General features: G+C 47.0%; 1 protein-coding gene and 1 long non-coding RNA gene across 2 annotated transcripts in view; one reads left to right on the forward strand and one right to left on the reverse strand.

Annotated features, from left to right (window-relative positions):
* Nucleotides 1-23171, forward strand: part of PLXNA4 (plexin A4) — a 502572-nt gene that overhangs the window by 11619 nt on the left and 467782 nt on the right. The window lies entirely within an intron of this gene.
* On the reverse strand, nucleotides 18452-22115 carry LOC110257575. The gene is made up of 2 exons (XR_002340375.1): nucleotides 19995-22115; nucleotides 18452-19548 (listed from the first exon to the last, which is right to left on the reverse strand). It is a non-coding gene; the product is annotated as an uncharacterized LOC110257575 (long non-coding RNA).

A 23171-nucleotide genomic window follows, 5' to 3' on the forward strand; every position in this document is an offset into this window, starting at 1 on the left:
TTCCCGGGGCCGTGTCTGGGAAAAACCCAACGCATTTTCCTTGACTCTCACAGTACACTTCACTTCTGACACCAGATGGGTGGGTTTTCTACACATCAGGCAATTCTCCGACACCAGCTGGGTGTCCTGCAATTCAGTTCATGTCTGACACCGTCTACCCGGAGGTTGTATCAGATCCTCCAAGTTAAGCACCGAGTCCCACAAGTGCCCCCACTTCAGGCGCCAAGCGCAAGTCCCATTTGTTGCTTGTATTCCAACCAACCCATTATACATCCAAGTTCCCATGACCCCTCCTTGGGTCCCCAAATTTTGTCGAATGGCTCAGAGGACTCAGGGAAATGCTTACGTACACCTACCAGTGTATTATAAAGACTAGAATAGAGGATGCAGATGAGCAGCCAGGTGGAGAGATGCATAGAGTGAGGTATGGGGAAGGGGCAGGACACTCCCCTACACGTCTGGGTGTGTCACCCTTTCAGCACCTCCATGTGGTCAGCAATCCCAAAGCTCCATGAACCTTATCCTTTGGGGATTTTTATGGAAGCTGCATCACACAGGCAGGAGGGATCATTGACTCAGGCTCCAGTCCCTGGCCCCTTCCTGAAGGATGAGGAGTCTGGCTGAAAGTTGCAAGCATGCAATCACGACCTGGTCTTTCTGATGACCTCCATCCTACCCAGGAGCCTACCAAGAGTCACCTTGTTAGAACCAAAGGCGCTTATCATCTTATCACCCAGGAAATGCCACCAGATTTAGGAACTCCATGTCAGGAAGTGGAGTCAGAGACCGAATATGAGAACAAAAAATAGTCCCAGATGGCCTATCACTTAGAAAATTACAAGAGTTTTAGAGCTCTGTGCCCGGAACCAGGGGCAGAGATCAATCTGTATTTTTCTATTATTTCATAAGCTGATGTTACGAAGCTTCACCAACTAGGTGGCTTCAAACTGCAGAAAGGTATTGTCTCCCAGTTCTAGAGGCGAGGAGTTAGAAATCAAGGTGTCAGCAGGGCCAGGTTCCCTCTGGAGGCTTCAGACAAGGATCCTTCCTTCCTCGTCCTGCTTCTGGGGGTGACCAGCAGACCTTGGTGTTCCTTGACTTGCAGCTGCCTCATTCCAATCCCTGCCTCCATCCCCACATGGCATTCTTCCCGTGTGTCTCTCTGTCCCCATGTCCTTCTTCTTATAAGGACACCAGTCATATTGGCTTAGGGCCACTCTAGTCAAGGATGACCTCATCTTAACTTGAGTACATCTGCAAAGACCTTGTTTCCAAATAAAGTCAAACATTCACCAAGTACTTGAACATATCTTTTGGGTTGGGCTGCAATTCGCCCTACCAGCAATGGCCAAACCTAGCACCAACCCTCTGCTTGGCTTCTTGTGTCACCAGAACTAACCCACATCTGCCAGTGTCACCTGCCTTCTTCCCAACAAGCCCTCCATACCCAGTCCCACCTCTGGGCCTTTGACCTTTCCACCATCTGTTATGTCCCCTCCCCATTCTCCAAGGCCAGATCCAGTGCCTTGTCCCCAAATCCTCTCTGATGATTCCCTCACCCTTTCAGTCCAGACTGAATTCCTTCTCTGAATTCTTGCAGCCATCACTCAGACAGTATTATCTGTGTAGTCCATTCAACAAAAAATCAAAGCCTCATTTGAAAGTTCTAGCCTCGTACCGTTAAGGGGTAAAGTGCGTGGACCTTGGTGACACAGTGCAGATTTGAATTTAGCTCTGCCACTTCCTGATTGTGCGACCTTGAGTAAATTACTCCTCCTCTCTGTGCCTCAGCTTCTGTGTCATCACGTTGTTGCTAATAACAGTGCCACTCTCACGGACCATTGTGGGAATTAAATGAGGTGATGCCTGTGGAGCGCTCAGTGTGGACACTGCACATCAGCTATTTTTATTGTGAGGACAGGGATGCTTGCCTTTTAAAAGTGCCTCTTTCTCAGCTGGTGCCGAGGTTGCTGGGCACTGCCAGGACTGGAGTCAACAAAGGAAAGGCCATCGAGGGCCGGGACAGGGGGGAACGGTAGGACCACCATGGGCGAGGTCCCAGGAAGTCACTGTGGCTGGGCAGCTTGGGGGATGGGCAGAGTCTGATGTGAACAAGGTCATGTCCAAGGGGCGGGGATGAGAGATGCGGCCATTTGCACATGGAGAGAGTGGTAGGTCATGGGCCCTGCTCCTGTGTGGAGAAACAGCTTCTCAAATGAATAACTTATTGAATGATGATAAGTGATGGGTCAATGTATTTATAGAAGGAGCTATAGAAAGGGTGGGGCTCCCAGTAGAGAATTATTTCACGTCAAGAGTGGGAGAGTGGGGGGTGGGAGGGTGGGGGCCAGGAGAGTGGGGGAGAGAATATGACATCATTTAGCCAATTCTGTCATTTTCTGTTAGGTGGGCATTTACTGTTTATGGAATAACAACTGTTTTACCAGATTATTAGGACTCTTCTCTGTTGCATATAACAAGAACCAGCTCAAGCGAACTTCACAAGAGAAGACATTTATTATGAGGACACAGGGGTGTGAATTTCTTGGAGCCCAAGGGCAGAGGTGAACCAGAGGCAGGGACTGGAGTGTTTCCTGCATTGTCTCTCTTCTCCTCTCTGTGTTTGTGTCCTTCTCCCTTTCCATCTGAAGACTAGCTTCTCCGGCTGGGCCAGACACTGTGGCAGTACCATGTCCCCATCGGCTCCTGAGCTCATGGGCGCCCATGGTCCCCTCTCTCTATCTTAGTCCCTCTCCAAGGGGGAACAGACTCGGGGGGCGGGGGGGCCTGCCTGGGGTTAGGTGCCCACTCTGAACCACAGGTACCCTGACACCCATCCCTGGGAACTCGCAGCCTGGAGACCCAGGGGGAACTTTAAAGAGGGCAGCACCCAGTGATGGACACAGCTGGGCAGGTAGCCCATCCAGAGCCTTGTACAATCAGAGAGTCTGCTGTGCACTTCGTCTGTGTTATTAAGCATTTTTTAAAAATTTTATTGAAATATAGTTGATTTACAATGTTGTGTTAATTTCTGGTGCACAGCAAAATGATTCAGTTATACACACACATATATATTCATTTTCACATTGTTTTCCATTATGGTTTATCATAGGATACTGAATATAGTTCCCTGTGCCACACAGTAGGACCTTGTTTATCCATCCTGTATATACCAGTTTGCATCTGCTAACCCCAAACTCCCAATCCTTCCCTCTGCCACCCATCCGCTATCTCATGGCAAAGTCTGTTCCCTGTGTTTGTGAGTCTGGTTCTGTTTTGTAAATAAGTTCATGTGTGTCATATTTTAGATGCCACATATAAGCAATATGTTATCTTTTAAGTCCCCATCACAACATCACAAAATATCCATTGACATTCCCAGTATACTGGTGTAGAAACTGAGGCTCGGGAGTTCCCATTGTGGTTCAGCGGCAATGAACCTGACTAGTATCCATGAGGAAGTGGGTCCAATCCCTTGCCTTGCTCTGTGGGTTAAGGATCCGGCGTTGCCATGAGCTGTGGTGTAGGTCAAAGATGCAGCTCAGATCCTGTGTCTCTGTGGCTGTGAAGTAGGCCAGCAGCTAAAGCTCTAATTCAACCCCTAGCCTGAGAACTTTCATATGCCGTGGGTGTGGCCCTAAAAAGCAAAAAAGAAAGAAAGAAAGAGAAAAGAATAGGAAAGACATGAAACTGAGCCTCGGCGTAATTATGTAATTTGCTCAAGTCATCATCAGTATGTAGTGGATGCGGGGTTTTAATTTAAATCTGTGTGAAACTGAGGCTCAAAAGCAAGTGATTTGCCCAAGGCCAGAATTCATTGGTAGCCAAAGATGGACTAAGTGGTGTGATATATTCTAAAACATACAAACCCACACCCAAGAAAAACATACAAAGAGACACCAGCCTCACAGCTACGAGTCTAGTGTACTTGGGGCCAGTTGGCTCCCACAGCTCCCAAGTTCAAATTCAGGCCCTGGCCTCCTGCCTGCTGTATGAGCTGGGCCCTGGGGGTGGGGGCCTCTCCTCTAGCAGAGGCTGTGCTTTCAGCAGGGGCTTCTCTGTCCAAGATGGTGACCTGCAAGGCTGAACGGCGACTTGAAGATGGTCTCAGTGCTGGCGTGTGTTGGGGCTGGGCTTCCCCACTGCGTCCTGCAGCCAAAGCTGGTACCAGAATCCTCTTTGGGGAGGTCAGGGAAGCTTTGCCCGGAGACCAGACACAATTACCGTCTGGATTATCTGCTACTCAGGGCCGCGGAGTAGCTGGGCAGAAGTGATTTACAGAGGAATCATTCTCGACAAGGGATTCTGGTGACCTTATAAACCAAGACTGAAGCCGCTTCTCCCTGCCCAGGGAGGAAATAATGCTGCTGAACTCTCTGCGGTCCATTTGATTGTTATTATTTTTTTTTTTTTCAAGAAAGAGAATAGAGATCCCAGTGGTCTGTGCTGTTTCTTTGAGACATTTAAACTACCAATTGCATTAGTGTGGGAGCCACTCGGAGGAATGAAATCAGCAAACCAGCTGTGAGAAGAATGAAAATTTGACACTAAAAAAAAGGGGAAAATGTTAATACTTTTGTTGCAAGGCTTTTTTCTGGGTGCTTGTGGGATTTATTTATTTATTTATTTACTTATTTTGCTTTTTAGAGCCGCACCTGCAGCATATGGATATCCCCAGGCTAGGGGTCGAATTGGAGCTACAGCTGCCGACCTGTAGCCGAGGGATCCAAGCCACGTCTGTGACCTACACCACAGCTCATGGCAACGTCAGATCCTTAACCCACTGAGCGAGGCCAGGGATCGAACCCTCATCCTCATGGATACTAATCGGGTTCATAACCCCCTGAGCCACCATGGGAAATCCCTTTTTTCCGTTTTTGATTGATGAAGTTGGTTGGTGGGCGTATGTATCAAGAATTTGAGGTTATGGTAAAGGAAGAGATTATTTTTCCATGTTTCTTTCAGTTCGTAGAATTGTCCCAACTTAAGTATCAGGAAGAACCTTCTTTCTGTTTCCCACCAACTCCCCCAAGGGTGGAGGGAGCTTCCCCTGATAGGTGAGATGATGAGGGTCTGGCATTTTTTGTCCCTGTGTCCCCAGGGGGCAGGACCTGCATCTGAGACCAGTTCCCACACCTCTGGTCTCTCTTGGACTCGCTTCCCTGGCAAGGATGAGAGCAGCCCTAGGTGTCCATGGTCACCATCCAGGTGCTGGTACCTGTCTGTCCTGTCTACTCAGACCTCCCCCGTGTGTGAGCACCAAGGTGGCGGCTTGGGAAGAAAGAGAAGGAGGCTTGGTTTGGCCTTGGTTCTCAACTGTGTCCTCTACTTTTACCAGTAACACCATTCCCAATATTTTTATTTCTATCGCACTCCTGTGTAACTCTATATCTCAGCTGATTTTGCTTATGATTTTAGTTTTTCCATTATAGTTGACTTACAGTGTTCTGTCAATTTCTACTGTACAGCAAAGTGACCCAACCATATATATATACACACATATATATATATGTATGTATGTATATGTGTGTATTTGTACATCTGTATATATATTCTTTTTCTCTCATTATCCTCCATCATGTTCCATCACAAGTGACTGGATATAGCTCCCTGTGCTATGCAGCAGGATCTCAATGCTTGTCCACCCAGCTGATTTTGAAGGCAGGTTCATGATCAGCAGTCCCCTCCTTAAAGGACGATAGTCCATTTTCATTTCATGCCCCAACTACTAACTCTATTAGTGACCCGGATACTATGTACTTTTCCATGAAGATTGCTAAGCTGTGTCTAGAACAATCCTCTAGGGACGGATTGGCTTTCTGAAAAATGTCTGGGGCAAAGAGCAAGGAGCTTGGAATTTGATGAACCTGGATTTGAATCCTGGTTCCTCCACTTATTAGCAGTTGAACTTGGGAAAGTTGTTTTAAGGGTCTGACTCTAATAGTCTGTAGCTTCATTCTGTGACTTTATTAGGGTTGTAATAAAACCCATTTCAAAGTGTCACTGGGATGATTAACAGTAATAGCCCACAAGCTGTTCTTGGGAGCTTATTATGTGATAGGCACTGTTCTTAATGCCTTGATTGTATCAACCTTATGAGGTAAGAATTATTTTACCTCCTTTGTACATGAATCTCAGAGACGTTAGCAACTGACCCAAAATCACATAGCTGGTGATTATGTTAACCATTGCACCCTGCTGCCCTTCATCTGAACAGGAGATTCAGTGGAAGATGAATCTGAAAATGCCTGCTGCAGTGCCTGGTACACAGAGTACTCTCAGTCAGTATTGTGTTTTCTTTCCTCGTTGCTGGTGAGATGTCTGGGTCTGAGGCTGCTCTGGATCCAGCTCACCTTTGGGAGCATAAAGCCATCCTAAGTCCTTTGACCTCCCCTCTTCCCTGTCCATCCCCAAAGGCATAGTTCAGCTAAGACTTTGGATTCTTGGCCCAACATACCCAGGCCCTGGTGTCTGGGAGATATAACCCCTTGTCTGGCCCTAGAAACCCTCTGTTTCTTTTCTGTAGAATCCTGGCATCGATCCGAGGCTGGTGTTGATGGTGGCCATTGATAATGATGCCCCGTCAGAGAAACCCCTCCAAGAATCCCATGGTCACAGGATAGAGACCATAGGGGCATCAGGAAGCTGGTAGTGAGACTGAGGCAACATGGCCATTTGATTTTATAGATTATAGAGCCTGTAGGTGTCATCCACACAGCTTGTTCTGCAGGGTGCAAAGCTGGGTGTGCACCCAAACCACCACTTACAGAGAAACAGGCAGATCAGCCCTCTGGGAGTCAAGGTCATTAGCAACCTGGAGGCATTAAGGCTTTCATATTTGGATTCAGTTGTGTTTAACCATTGTGAAAGGAACTGGGAACCTGACTACCTGGTAAGCCAGAGAGTCAAGTCTGAAAATTTGAGGGTTTTTGTTTGTTTGTTTGGCTTTTTCTTTTTCTGGCTTTTTGGGGCTGTACCTGAGGCATATGGAGGTTCCCAGGCCAGGGGTCAAATCAGAGTTGCAGATGCTGGCCTAAGGATCCGGTTTGTTACTGCTGAGCCACGATGGGAACTCCTGAAACTTTTGAGGTTTAACTGGAGTTTACCCAGGTAATGTCTGGGGCTGCAAAAATTATTGGGAGTTTGCATGAGAAACCCTTGATGCTTCTGTGCTTAAAGCCTTTGGAACCAGCCTTCTTCTAGCGGGTGCATTTCACCCGTAAATGGAGATCTGAGTAAGAGAGAGAGGTGAGTTTAAGTCTCAGCTCCCTCGTTGTTTTTCCCATGTGGGAAATGGGGATTTTTATCATCCCCCTTCTTTCTGAGGTCTGTGTTGTATGAGGAGAGACATGCTTCAGAAAAGGACTGACATGTACCCCACTGAATCAGTTACGAATCGAATTCTATTCTAAGCAGTTTCTCCAACCCTCCATCAAGAAAAGACCCCAAACGGCCTTTTAAACAAGATAGGAGTTCTCTCCCTTATAAAGACAAGCAAGAGCATTCGTCTGTGGCTCCCATGGAAGCTTCCTGGAGTGAGGAGCCCAGACACTTTATCTCGTCTCTCTGTCACCTAGACTTCCGTTCCCAAGGTCATCTCCTGATCCACTATAGCCCCTCAAAACCCAACCATTGTATCCATGTTCTGGGAAGCGAGGGCAAGGAGAAAGACACATCTCCTCCCTGGAAATATACCTTCTCAAGTCATGTCTATCGTTTTCCCTTGTGTCCCTTTGGCCAGGCCTTCATCACTGGCTCTTTATTCCAGTCGACTGTGTGCCTAGCTCAAATGGGATGTTCTATCACCAAAGAAGAAGAAAAGAACAGAGGGACACTTGTGTCCCTAATGGTTGTCTTTTTTAATCAAAAGGCTCAGTTAGATGACCTCCAGAGGTTCCTTTAAAGGAGGAGTGTATTTCTTTATATTAGCAATTCCTGTATATCCCATTGTGACTCAGTAGAAACGAATCTGACTAGCATCCATGAGGACACAGGTTCCATCCCTGGCCTCACTCAATGGGCTAAGGATCTAGTGTTGCTATGAGCTGTGGTGTGGGTCGCAGACACAGCTCGGATCCTCTGTTGCTGTGGCTGTGGTGTAGGCCAGCAGCTGTAGCTCCGATTCACCCCTAGCCTGGGAACCTCTATATGCTGTGGGTGCGGCCCTAAAAAGACAAAAAAAAAAAAAAAAAAAAATTTCCCTCAGTAAATATTCTCTCAGTGCTTACCAAGGTCTCCTGCCTGCTGGGTGATGTAGTAGGTGCTTTGAGGACTATGAGGTTGGATAATAAGACATATTATCTGATCTCAAGGTATTTATAGTTCATTATTCAATAAACATTTGATTACAAGCCTCTATGTATTAAGTATGTGCTCACTTCTGGAGATATAAAGAAAAAAAGAAGTATGAAGCTAACCTAAAGAAACAAGAGGAAATGAAATAATAAATATAGAAGAAATTTAAAATTGAGGAGTTTCCGTTGTGGCTTGGTGGGTTAAGAACCCGACTGGTATCCATGAGGATGTGGGTTTGATCCCTGACCTTGCTCGGTGGGTTAAGGATCTGGCGTTGCCGTGAGCTGTGGTGTAGGTCGCAGATGTGGCTTAGATCCTGTGCTGTGGCTATGACATAGGCTAGCAGCTGCAGCTCCAATTTGACTCCTAGCCTGGGAACTTCATATGCTGCAGATATGCCCCAAAAAGACAAAAAAAAAAAAAAAAAAGATAATTCTTTGGTATCATTAGTTACATAGACCTCTGAAAACACTGATTGAAGACAAAAGAAGATACAAATAAAATGTAGAATGAAAAGAGAAATAACTGTAGACACAGCAGAGATTAGAATAATAAGCATATTATGAATAGTACTAGATGTAATAATAGATGTAATTGATACATTTCCCAGAAATATAAATGCCAAAATTGGTACAAAAAGAAATTTAGTGGACATAGTTAAACATAAATATTAAAGAAATTGGAATCATGACCAAAGACCACTTATCCCCGCAAAATCCGGGCTCAGGTTGTTTTAAAGTTTCACTCCGTCAAACTTATAAAGAACAGTGAATTCCTGCCACACACATACGTAGATATATTATTCTAGAAAACAACACAAGGCATATGACATTATATACTTACATAAATTGAAATTCCAAGTAGATAAGGACGTACACATTTAATACGAATGCGTAAAACTGAAGAACTTCATTAGAATGGTAGTCAGTGATCAAGGTAACAGGATGGGGAAAGGCGGATGAAGGGAATAAACGAATGTGAGAATGAATGAGTGAGTGAATGGAGAGAGGCCATACACGAGCAAATGTGTCATGAACGAGGCGTATGGTTGATCCAACTCTCTGACCTAAGATCTAGTAGAATAGAGAAAGAAGATGATGAAATTATGATCATTAGGGCTTACAGTTTAGTAGAAGGAGACAGACATATTTCATTTGAAAAGTGGAATAACATGATTAAGATTTTTTTTTTTTTTTTTTGTCTTTTGTCTTTTCAGGGCTGCACCCTCGGCATATGGAGGTTCCCAGGCTAGGAGTTGAATCGGAGCTGCAGCTGCTGCCAGCCTACACCACAGCCACAGCAATGCCAGATCCGAGCCTCATCTGTGACCTACAACACAGCTCATGGCAACGCCGGATCCTTAACCCACTGATCACGGCCAGGGATTGAACCCACAACCTCACGGTTCCTCATTGGATTCGTTCCGCTGCGCCACAGTGGGAACTCCCGCTTAAGACATTTGGGAACAATTCTGCTTGTGTGGTGGCGTGGGGACACAGATCACTGTGTTGTAACTTCTGACTGGGTGGAGGCGGCGGAGACAAGGCTATAGAGGAGCCAGTGGCACACTCGTGGGGGAGATGGGCATGGAGTGACTGATACACCTCAAAGGGTAATAGAGAAAAAAATTGAGAGTGAATATTAAAAATAAATCAGTGGAAATGCAAAGACAAGGCAGTGATGATCCTGTTTAGGGAACAGAAGAATGTATCTTGATACCTGAGCTGAGCCTACAGAATGGACAAATGGCTTAGAAGTCTGCCAGTCTAGGGCTCCATATGGGCTCAGTAGTGGATTCTGATTTTGGCTTCAGATTATCTATGGAGCCCAGATTAAAACTCTGCATAATCATACACCACACGTAATTAGTGTGACCTGAGAACTAATCGAACAGTGAGGAATAAAACATAAACTTTGACTCCGCTTCCTTAACTAGGAGGTGAATCCCTTTAAACCAGGTCCCAATGCTTTTTCTTTTTTGTCTCCCCCAGGAAGTCCCAGTGCTTTTTCTTTTTTCATTTTTTTCCCCCCCAGGACCATGGCATTTAGAGACTGCCTCCAAATTTGCAGATATAATAGGATGATTTATCATGAAAAATTATTGCATGATCATCAAAAAGTAATGAAAGTTGTCACAGCCTCTCTTCTTAATGGTGTTTCTCACTGACCTTCTTCCCCTTCCCCTGAAAATGAGCCCTCGGCGTCTAGCTTGGAGCCAGTGCGGGGATCTGACTCTGTTTAATTCACTCAGGCAGTCAACCATGAATGCATTTTTTCCAAAGTAAAAGACAACTTCTATAACTTTTTAATTAAAGCATAAAAGCCCTTAATTAAAGAGACATAAATCACCGAGAAACCTTTAAATCTTCGTCATCTTTTGTGACACTGCAGACATGTTTCTAGCTGTGTCCACACCAGCGTCAGAGGCAGTGGACTGTGGAGAGGGACAGTGCTGCTGTGCAGGGCCCTGGAGCAGTGGCTTGGCAGGACCAAGCATTTGGTGGCAGTGCTATGGCAGAGATGCTGGCATGGAGCCTGAACTTGGTGGAGAGAGAGATCAGGGCACTTGGCGACAGAGCATTCTGCCCTGTTTCTCTCCTGATTTAGCTCGACACTCACAGGTTTGGGTAGGTCAGGATGGCAGCTGCCTCTAGGGGATAGAGGGACAGGTCACGCAACACCAGGAGGAAACAACCAGACAGTCTGAGAACGGAAAACATTCTCTAAAGCCATCAGCCTGGGTTCCTCAAAAAGTCAGTGTCGGGAATGAGAGGCGTTGGAGGACCAAGCTGCGTTAAAGGAGAGGCAACATCCAAACGCAATGTGTGAACGGATCCTGATTAGAAACAAACTGTGGAAGACATCCCGTAGGATGATGGACAAAATTGAATACGGACTTGACATTTGATAATATTATGGAATTATTATTAATTTTATTATGTGCAATAATGGTGTGGCAGTTCAGTGAAATAACACTTTATTAGCCTTGTGCTGAAGTATCTTGAAGTGACATTTCACGATGTGCCTGAAAGGTGACAACGATGGGTCAGAGAACGGAGGGTATCCCTGTGTTCCTTTTAGAAATTTTTGCTGTTGTTTTTAGGGCCACTCCCGCGGCGTGCGGAGGTTCTCAGGCTAGGGATTGAATCAGAGTTGCCGCTGCCAGTCTACACCACAGCCACAACAACTGTGGGATCCAAGCCGCGTCTGCCACCTACACCACAGCTCACGGCAATGCTGGATCCTTAATCTACTGATTGAGGCCAGGGATTGAACCCAAACCCTCATGGATACTAGTCGCATTCGTTCCTGCTGAGCCATAGCGGGAACTCCACCTTTTAGTAATTGTTAAACTGTGTGCGTATGAGACAGTTTTGTAACAAGACTTGTAGGGAGAGAGGTGGCAGCCCCTGCTCCCTTGTCCCTCTGCGTGGCACTGCCACGTCCACTGCCATGGGAGGAAAATCAGCCTGGGCAAGCAGAGCTGCATGAGTCTTCCTCTCTGCTGAGACATGAGTCTGCCTGTCGTGAAGGCACCCCGTCCCAGGTTTTAGAATGATACGGGCTTCAGGAAGGAGGCAGCTCTTTGGGTCTTTGCCTGTAGCACTTATGGTTTGTTCACCTGGATCTGAGGATGCAAACCCGAGGGACCCGGTGGCTGCCGTTTGCATGGAGCTCTCGGTCCAGCCTGGGAGACAGATACATCACCTCCCCTCGGCATCATGATTTCGCGTAGAAGCTTCTGACAGTATGCGATCAGGCCTGGCGTGGTGCCTGGTACCCCCCACGTATTTGTGACATCATGATCGTTCTCTGTTTAAAGATAGAAACAAAGACAACACGTTCCTCGCAAAGTGATGTCTGTTGCTCTCTGAGGCCCTTGGACACAGCCCCTGGCTGCTGGGGGGCGAGGAAGAAATGTGAAGAGGTCGGAGGTCACAGAAGCTTTCCCCCGGCTGGATCCGCTGTGGAACTTGAGGTGATGACCAGGGTCTCAGATGAGGCGGCGTCTCCAGGATCCAAGCCCAGTAAAGACGCGTGTGTCTGAGTGGAACTGCCTCGGGACTAGACCAAGAAGTCCGCAAACTGCATGGAGTTCTCCTGGGGCTCAGCGGCTGATGAAGCCGGGTGAGTGTGTGTGCTGTGGAGACTGGCTCGGGACCCGTGAAAGGCCCAGCCTAACCGCACACCTAGAGATGCACATGTCCCTGGAACAGCCTTTCCAGAATTTTGTGGCTCAGATCTGGCATTGCTGTGGCTATGGTGTAGGCCAGTAGCTACAGTTCTGGTTCGACTCCTAGTCTAGGAACGTCCATATGCCGTGGGTGCGACCCTAAACAAAAACAAAAACAAAAAACAAACAAGCAAAAAAACCTGCACAGGGCTTTCATTTAGAGAGTGCGGGAGGGGGCTTGACGATCCCCAGGCCTCCTGGTTGTCAGAGGGTGTTGCCAGGAGCTTCTAGGTCTCTGAGGAAGTTCAAACTCAAGTCAAGACTCCGTTTGAAAGTCACAGACCTAAGTCCAACCCAGTCCCTTTATAGAGAGTGAATGTGTTAGCTCCCTAAGGGCCGCCAAAACAAAGGACCACAAACTGCGTGGTTTAACAGAAGTATATTGTCTCAGAGTTCTGGAGGCTAGAAGTCTGAGACGGGATGTCAGTGGAGCCACGCTCCCTCTAAGGGACTAGAGAAAGATCTATTCCAGGCTTTTCTCTTAGCTTTTGGTAGTTCCCTGGCTTGTGGCAACATAACTCCAATTATAGAGGCCATGGCACTTTCCCCATGTGTCTGTGTCCAAATTTCCCCTTTGTATAAATTATTATAAATTGGGGACCTGCTCTACTGCAGTATAATCTCTTTTTAATGAATGACACCTGCAATGACCCTGTTTTCAATTAAGATCCTGTTCTAAGGTACCAGTGGTTGGGATTTTAACTTATGAATTGTGGGGGGGATGGGACGTAATTCAACCAGCAATTGTGAGCTGGAGGGAAATGAACCTCCCTCAGCTCAAATAGATCTGCCTTAACACCCAAGCCCAAGTCTGGGTCTCCTAATTCATTGTTAAGTGCTCTTTTTATTCCTGTAAGCTGTCTCCTACTTGACGTCAGGCTAGACGAGGGCTCCCGAGCGTGCTTCCCTTCGCCCGAGTGTGGGAGTCATTTGCCAGTTTGGAGGTGCCCCTCATTCCATCTCTTTTATTAGCACCTGTCCTGCCAGGAGGGTCTCCTGTTGTGTGGTGCTTGCTGGGCAGAGTATGTGTTTTCCATTCTCAGAGCTGAAAGGGCAGACCCTTCTAACTTCCCTGAGCCAGATGGACACACGCTTTATTTAGACTCAGCCCGTCACACCCATTGTCTCAGGCCCTGTCCCCTGAGTAAGTGATGCCGCGTGATGGGGAGGCCATGGCGACACTTCCCCTGCAGGCCGGCCTTGGTGGACCTCTTCGTGGTCACCCTTCTCATCCCCTGGCAGCCACTGCCGTGCATCACGGATGGTCTTCCCTGTTTTTGGTTAAGAGAAGCAGAATCCATTTCTGTGACTTAGTGAAAGCTGCTCTGGTACACCGGGATGTCACGGGTCACCTGGAGAGGTATTGCTCAGTTCATTTTAATTTTAGAACGAATCAGGACACAGCAGAGACCCTAAAGATGACAGATTACCATTATGTGGATCCTTTTTTTTGGGCGGGGGCGGGGGGTGGGACCCAAGTCCAAGCTGGGGCCTCAGACCCAGGCCCTCTCTGTGCGTGTCCCTGATGCAACCACCCGGGTGGAGCAGGAGTGAGCGGGAAGGAGGCGACCGCCAGCCGCTGCCACTTGCTCATCTCTATTCCATCACAGCCCCCACCGCATGTCAATTGTGCGGTAAACAGCTTCACCAGGCAGATCACAGGGCCCAACAATTTTATCTTGTTTAAAATTGAGCCTAAACAAAACAGATAAGTCCTATATCATCTCCACGAATTAATCCCCGTACAGTTTATCTTCTAAGAGGTTTGCCGTGGTGTCATTTGCATCATTGTAAACATATGTGTGGTGGGTCACTTTTCCTAATTTAATTTGCATCCAAATGTGTGTGAATGTGGGGCCGCCCAGAAACCAAATAATTTGGAATAATAGCATCAAGGGAGCGAAGTCATATAGGTGGCAAACCAAGGTCTTGGGTTTTTGTGGGTCTCTTTTTTTTTTTTTTTTCCTCTGAAGGGGAAAAAAAGGGCATGTAGGGGGTTTATTTTTGATTAAATGCCTTAGCCTTGCTTTGGTATTTATCTTCCTATGGCAGCCCCTGATCCAGTCCCAATGTGTAATTCCATTAGCATTATCTCTCAATTCATTTGAGAGGGCCTTCAGCCTGGCCAGCCTCAGCATAAAGGGCTACAGTGTTCAGGAGGCTTATTTTCTTATTTCTTCAGCAAGTTTATTCCTTTATCGGCAGCTCGTTTAAAGGGAGCTAAAGGGGAGCCGGTCAAATCGTTAAGTGAGAATTTAGTGTGGGTTTTTAAAGGCAAACCCAAAAGCTTTTGGTGGGAGACAAGGTTAAATTAAATAAATGAACAAGGCCTGCACAGCCAGCCAGCAGAGCTGATGGCAACAGATAATATTTAAGGACTTCATATTTATAAAGGAGGCTTTAATCTCTGTGCTTTTAATGAGAAGAGTGATTTTGATCCAGTGTCAGGACTCCTGGGTGTCTTCTAGCCGAACCGCTAAGTGACCTTGTGACTGTTTCTCTACCTGTGCCTGCCGCGGGGGTGATGCTCAGGGCAGGAGAAATGCTCTTCCCGAGTGCCCCGGGGCCTGCGGAGGAAGAGGAGGGTGGACGAAGAGGAGATATGGGCACTTCGCATTTGGCCCTGCTAATGGGAGGCAGGTCTCGCCAGGGGGAGAGAACTGCGCGGAACAGACCCAAACCCCATTTGAGTTTTAACCCTCCCCTCTCCCAGGGGCCCTTGACTTCCGGCAGTTCTCATCCCAGGCTGGCTTGGCTTCCCCTCCCCCTTGCCTTGGCTCAACCCTCCAGAGCAGTGCCCACCTGCCCAAAGAGAAGAAGATGCCAGGGGTTAGGGAAGCTATGTGAAGATGGCTCCTGGGAGCTGCTGGCGTGGCGCGCTGCTTGTAATCCTGTTTTCTGGGAGAAGGATTTGAGGTGGCAAAAGAGCACATGATATGCAGCATTTTGAGAGTGGAGTTGAGAGAGACTGTGACAGATGCCTGCTTGTGCCGTTAAAAATTGCAATCCTGCTACATCTGCAAGGTGGCTAGGGACCATCCTTTTTTGAGGGCTCCATACCTGCCCAATCCTGGGCTAAGTACTTTAAACACATTGTGTTCTTTAAAGTGTTTCCAAACTATTTATTTTAAAAACCTGGAGACTTATCAGTAAATTTTTTGAGCACTCCCAACCTATGTACATTTATTTAGGCATAACTTATAGGCTATTGTAATGTATTATGTATGTTGTAATAAATGCACAACTGTATATATTTTTAAAGACAGAAAAATAAATAGACGTTACTATAAAACTCTCTCCCTGCATCCCCATAGCATCTTGGGAATATGCTAAGTGCTTATACTCTGACAGTTTCTGCTCCTCACAGCCTACCTGTCAGGGAGGTGGTACTGTCACTTCATTTTATAGATGAAGAAACTCAGGCTGAGATTGTTTTGGTAATTTTCCCAGAGCTGGGATTGTAACCCGTGGCTTCTGATTCCAGATCTGGGGTCTCTCCATTACTCTGCATTCCCTCCTTCTCCCCTCTTACCCTGACACAGACCCCAGTGAATGGCTCTGCACTCCTCTGACCCACTATTCCTTAATCATCCGCCTCCTCCTCCTCCTTCTTCTTCTATTTTTGCTTTTCAGGGCGGCACCTTCGGCCTATGGAAGTTCCCAGGCTGGGGGTTGTATCTCCCGTTGTGCTATGTGTGTTTCTAAGGGCTTGTACCATTTCTTTCCCTTGCAAAGTTCTACCCACACTGACCCTTTTGTGGTTCCCAAAGCTTGCCTTCTTCTTCTTCTTCATTCCACATCAGGGCCCTTGTCCTGGCTCCTACCTCTTCCCATGTCTGCCCCTGGCTGGTTCCTTCTTGTCCTTCAAGCCTCAGCTTAGATGTTATCATGTCAAGGAAGCCTTTCCTAACCCATGTGTAAAGCCCTGACAACACCATATTCTAATATTATATCTAGAACAAACCACTGCCTGAAAGTATCATGTTCTTTCATTTAACTTGTTCATCCTTGCCTTCATCCACAGGACGTATTGCACAAGAGCAGGGACCTCCTGTCTTGAGTGCCACCTTATCCCCAGAACCTAGAACTTGGCTCGGAGGAGGAGCTCTGCATATATTCCTGTAACAGTTGAATAAAAGAAAAAATATATGGGGAGCTCCTTTTTATCTGTTAGATTGGATGCTGTCTGATTCAATGAATCACAGAACAAAGCCAGTAAGACCTTCAACATTAAAAAAAGAGAACGAATGGATAGGAACTACCTGCTCACATGAGTCCTTGGTTTTATTCCTGGGAAGATTTCCATATTTATGAAGCAGGGATACTAAAGGGCAAAGTGATCAGCAGTTCCATGCCACTGCTGGGTAAATACTGTACCATCATCAAATTTCTCTCATTTAGAATTCTAACTTAGAAGACCATATATTAATGTGGTTATCACCGCTCACCCCGATGAGTCTTATTTTAAAAATATTGTCGCAGCAGAGACACTGTGAATAACAAAAGGAATAGTTATAATTTGAATATGGTGTTAGGATCAGAATCAAGAAGCATTGCTTTCTGAATTGCTGCTCTCCTCTTTAAATCCCCTATTGGCGAATACTTGTATCGTAGCATCCGTAACTTAGTGTTTGCTGCACTTACTTGTTTACTGTATTGTCCCCATTCACCTGAAAGCCCTAAGGTAGGGACCATGCCTGTAACAGCTTTGATCCACAGCACAGTGACATATGGCAGGCACTTCATAAGTGTTTTTTGAATGGATGATCCTAAACATGATATGAGTTACAGAGTATCCCGTGGCATGTTTCACCCGACAATTACAATGAAATTTTGAAAAACTCCTTTCTGTCTCATGAAGATCTGTGCTGCCTGGTCTCTGTCTTTGGAAGAAAAGCTCTGTGACCATCGTTATCACTTCACTCTTCCTTTCATTCTTAAAATGTATCCTTTCTTTCTGCTGTTTTATGCCTGGATAAGCATGACAAATCAGGAAGGGAAATGATGACCAGGCCTGAAAGGTGTTGATGAAATCACTGGAGAGGAAGAGATAGGATGCTTTAGTTTTGTTTACAGAAGAAAATGATGAAGTGTCCATAATACTGTTAATATGGGAGGAAGCATAATTAGGAATGACAAAGGGACAAACTGAAAATTTGAACTTCTTTACAGAGAGGTCCATTTGATGTGCTTGTTTGTTTGCTTGTTTGTTTTTTGCTTTTTAGAGCCACACCCGCAGTATATGGAGGTTCCCAGGCTAGGGGTCTAATCAGAGCTACAGCTGCAGGCCTACACCGCAGCCACAGCAATGCCAGATCCGAGCCTCGTCTGCAACCCACACCACAGCTCATGGTAATGCCGGATCCTTAGCCCACTGAGCGAGGCCAGGGATCGAACCCGCAACCTCATGGTTCCTAGTCAGATTCGTTTCCGCTGTGCCACGACGGGAACTCCACAGAGAGGTGCATTTGATGACGGACTAATTTCCCCCAATGGGAGGATGAGAATGCCATTGTTCAGGTCATTTAAGACAGACCAGGAGGTGACCGAGCAGTCATTATGTATAGTCTTCAAGTGACCGCAGTGTAGTCAGATGTTGGACAAAAGCCTGTGCAGCTCTCAGGTTTACAGTCCATGGGACGAGCTGACACAGGTTGACCTTGAGCCCACTACCTGCAGCTTTGCTGAGACACTAGGATCCCTGGCCTGGTCGCCAGGGCCTTAGTAGCTATAGAAACCTCTGAGGTTAAAGGGGTAGGAATAGAGGAATAACAGGGATCCCCTGATGGAGTAGGAAGGGACTAGGGGAGAGGGAGAGAAAAGCAATCGGGGCACCCCTCCAAAAAGACTGGGGACTTGGGGAGCCAGAAACGGAGGGAGGATGGCATGGAAGCCAAAGGGGGGAAAAAAAATTCAAAGCTCTGGATTGTCTGAGCGTTTAATGAGTGAGTGATAAGGAAAAAGGTTCCATACAGGCCAGCACTGGGCAGAGGATGGGGTGTCTGGTGAATGACGTGTACAGAGCAGAGCAAGGAAGAGGCGGGGTTTAGCTGAGCTCTGTGTCTGCCCACGGCCTGCATCTCACTCTGGGACCTGACTGTCTTTCTGACCAAAGCTTCTAATTTAATTCCATAAACATTTCCTGAGTCAAAGCAAAGTCCACGGCACTGTGAAGGATGTGACAAGGAACACAAAACAACCAAATTCGCAGACCCTATGAGACACCGGAGGTCATTTCACCCCAACCTCAGTCTTTCCCTAAGCATCACCTCCTTCCTGTCTGAACACATCAAGTGGTGGAAAACTTGATCCTACCCAAGAAAGACTATTCTGTCTTTAGAGAGCTCTGTTAGAAAGACATTCTTTATATTGGACCGAAATACCTCTACATAAGATCAATTCTCTTCATTGATCCTCCTTTGATATCTTGAAGTTAGAGAGCTAATTCAACAACTCTTCTCCTTGGTGGCTCTTCGAATATTTGAAACTGTCACATTCCCTGGATTCTTACTTTCCTGAAGCTGGATATCACCAGCTCCTTTGATTGTTCCAAATATAACAGGATTTGAAGTGCCTTCTGGGCTTGGCCGCTCTTAAAGCATGGGGCCTGGGACCATTTGCAGTAATCCAGGCATGGTCTGTCACCTTGCAGTGGAGCCGGGCTGTACTTTGGGACTCCATTCTCTAACAACATAGCTTGCGAGCCCGTTGACTTTGGCAGCCTCGCACCGTTGATTCACATAGATAATTGTCAACTTTAGCTTATACTTTAAAAAAAAAAAAAAATGTGGTCACGTCGCCCTGATCCTGTGTTTGCAAAGTTGTTTTCTATACCCACGTTCAGGACCTTTGTGGCACCCACATTACATTTCATTGTGTCAGAAATGTCCCCATCATTTCAGCATGCAAAACTATATTTGGATTCGGAAAGTCTGTTTTATGTTGCCAGGCTTTGATCGTGCGCTTGTAGCCTGAATGAAACAGGGTCTTCTTGATTCTGCCTTAAGAGCCATCCCAACCTGATGGTAGATCCAAAAGAAATGCAAAATCAACCTTTTCAAAGCATTCAAACCTTATAAAGTTTTATCCTGCTGGTCTCTTGAGGAGCCATCAAAAGAAGGAATTACATCATACGCTCTGAAAGTCTTCCTAAAACCCCCCTCTTTTAGATGACTGATGCTCATGTCCCTGCAGGGTCCCCATCCTCTCGGCCTTCCTCCCACCCATCCTCACCCCCGCCTCCCCTCCCAGGCTGCTGCTCGAGCCTTTCCCCCTCGCTGGATCTTTTTTCTTTCTGGAGAGCTCCATGTATGTTCAAATGTAGGTCAGTTCAGCTTCTCTCACTTTTCCCTTCCTCAGCATGGTGCCCAGATCAACATCAAAATGCCTTATTAACACCAGAAGTGCCCAATGTTAAACCAAGGTTTCTTCCCCCTTAGAGGAGAGAAAGACTGTAAATACTTACATCGAGTATTTTTATTGCTGTCACAGACGAAAGTGATGACAGCTGTCCTCTTCATCGTTATCCACGTTCTTCGTGACACTGTTGGACAGGATTCGTTTGAGAGCAGAGCTCGGATGCAGATCCCCCAAAACCTTCCTCCCTGCTGTATTAAGGAATCGAGAACTGTCTCTGGGGTTTCACCATCCAGTCCGTTGAGCCATCCAGCCCCGCCTCCCCCCTGTTCGAGGGTCTTATTAAAAAGTCTTTGATGACAGGCAGACATTCCTTCTTACATTTCCTTGATGTGAGAACCTCACCACCTTATTGAATTAGGGAACAAGACCAGCCTGGTAGGGTTGGTTCCTGGTAATCCCAGGCCCATTCCTAGTGCTCACCATATCATTTTTTTTTTTCCTTTCCTAAATAATCACGTGTCTGCCCTTTACTGAGCCAGTCTCTGGGCCCAGCGCATTTGTTTGTAGTTTTCAGAGCTTACCTTACTTTCTTCTTTTGCAAAACTGGAATGAAGTTGTCCGGTCTCTAGTCCTTCACCTGCTTCTACCCAGTTCCCGATGAGATCAACAACTCAACTGGGAGCTTTTACTTGCTAACATCTGCATGCCACCTGGCGTCATCATCGGTTTAGCCTGTACCATTTCTGGGTATTCGTGCCCATGGGTTTACTGACCCCAGTGGAAAAGCCTCCTGCCTCTGACTTGGTCTAGAGTTACTTGCTTTAGCATGGAAAGGATGTTCTGGGTCATTCCTGGAATCCCCCTCGAATCAGAGCCAGACAGAAGTCCTCGGGCCAAGTAGGACACTGGCTGGTCTTTAGGAAATGAGAGACGAGCACTTCTCAGGGATGCCAACCCCATGGGCTGCTCTGTGACCTCCTGCCGCCCCCAGAAGAGGAGCAAGATGGAGCAGACAGTGGCAAAGTAGAACAAAGGCAAGCTTGAATATGCTACAGATGGGGTGGAGGAGTGGTTGGCTGGATTTGGGAAGAGAGTGGTGTGATGAAGATGCTTTTAGCAGCAGTATTTTTTTGTTCCTTTTGACTAGCTTTTTTAAAAAAAATGGAGAATGTAATACTTGCACAGGGTAAAATGTCAAAAAGAACAAAAGATATACAATGAAGCAATAAAATATGTATCACCCTGGCTCCCACTCTGAGGCTTCTGGCGGTAAGTGTTTTTCTTCCAAAATGTTCTATATACATATCAAACTATATAGATATGTATGCAGTATTCTCCATATTCAAAAATATGGCCATGTATATACAAGTACCTTTCTGTGTTTTGTTGGGGTTTTTTGAGAGCATAGATTACCCAGATTTACTTCACTTGTTTAAGATAGACACTGTGTTCTACTGCATGGGTACGGGGGGACCATAATTTTAACAGCAGTGCTTTGAGGGGATGAAAATAGAATTGTTGCCAAACCCAAGGTATTAATCTTAAATTTGAAGTGCAGAGAGCAAATTGACAGGTGTTAACAGGTTTCCATCTCAGATTCCTGGGTGACCTGAGAAAAGTCACTTCAACCTCCCTTGCCTCAGTGTGCCTAGCAGGGAAAGGAAGTCACTCTCCTTCTTGAATCTAGCACCAAAAATATGCAACAAATATCCTCAAATGCAGGATTGGGGGAAAACAGCTGCTAGAAAGGGTATGTGTTAACATTTTCTCATCATCTAGAGGTGAGGCATGGGCAGAAGGGAACCCTCACTCTGGCCATAGAGATGGTACATTGGGCTGAGGTGGGTGCTGTGTTTGCTGGGAACCTATGCACAGTCAGCCAGGAGCTGATTTGGCCCATCACTGGCTCTGCCCATTCCTGAGCTGGGAAAGGTTTAGCAGCTGGCTCCCCACGAAACCAAAAGCCCTGGTTTGCAGCGTGTGCTGATCCCCGTGGTGTAAATATTTCCAGCATGGCTGATTTCCGCTGTCAGTATGGTGTCACTGAATGCAGGGTTGGAGACAGATGCACACAGTTGGCTCTCCTGGCTCTTACCTACCACACACCACGGTAGCCTTGGGGCTGTGACCTTGGGGACTCTGTAAGGGACGCCTAGCAATTTGCAAAGCCCACAGACAGGAGTGCTTTGGGACGAAGTTATTTATTTATTTTGCTTTTTAGGGCCGCACCTGCAGCAGATGGAAGTTCCCAGGCTAGAGGTCGAATTGGAGCTGCAGCTGCCGGCCTACACCACAGTCACAACAACTCGGGATCTGTGCCACGTCTGCGACCTGCACCACAGCTCACAGCAACGCCAGATCCCTGACCCCCTGAGCAAGGCCAGGGATTGAATCCGCATCCTTATGGATACTAGTTGGATCCGTTTCCACTGAGCCACAACAGGGAATTCCCATGAAGCCCTTTAAAAACAGAGGTAGGAATGATTTCCCTTTGTGGCTCAGCCATTAACAAACATGGATCCTCATGGACTAGGATCCATGAGGATGCAGGTTTGATCCCTGGCCTCGCTCAGCGGATTAAGGATCCGGCATTGCCGTGAGCTGTGGTGTGGGTCACAGACATGGCTCAGATCCCGCGCTGCTGTGGCTGTGGTGTAGGCTGGCAGCTGTAGCTCCGATTAGACTCCTAGCCTGGGAACCTCCATGTGCCATGAATGCGGCCCTTTAAAAAAAGCAAACAAACAAACAAACAAACAAAACAGAGGAAGGAGATGTTGAGGAGGAAAGAAGCCACCTGGGGTCCGTGCACTATCCCCAGAAACCTGCCGAGGCGCTGTCTGTGGCTTTCTTTCTGCGCTGGCTCAGTAGTAGGCACCCTTCCTATTCCCCCCACTTTCCTCCTACCCCTCGTGGGTGCCGTGGCCCCCAACAACCTTTAGGCACTGCCAGGTCTCCAGAGGCTGCTGGGGGTTAAGGAGATTCCTCAAAGTTGGTGACAGGGCGATGTGAACAAGTCCTCCAGGACGCCGTGGAGGGGAGAGGGGGCTATCCGTTTCCAGTCTCTTCTTGCTGTGCCTTCTGTTAACATGGACCATGGCTCTCCTTGATGCCCTGCGGAAGCGGAAGTCACCCACTGTCCCTTCTGCAGTCCTCTCTTCTTGGTCACCTAAGGCAGCGCTGATGCAGGGGGTGAGAGGACTGGGAGGGCGCCACTACCAGCTGGCGAGGATCGCCAGGGCCGCTTCAGAGGCTGGTTAATCTCAGTCTCTCGGCCGATTGTGCT

Source organism: Sus scrofa, chromosome 18, assembly GCF_000003025.6.
Source record: "Sus scrofa isolate TJ Tabasco breed Duroc chromosome 18, Sscrofa11.1, whole genome shotgun sequence".
Taxonomy (NCBI): Eukaryota; Metazoa; Chordata; class Mammalia; order Artiodactyla; family Suidae; genus Sus; species Sus scrofa.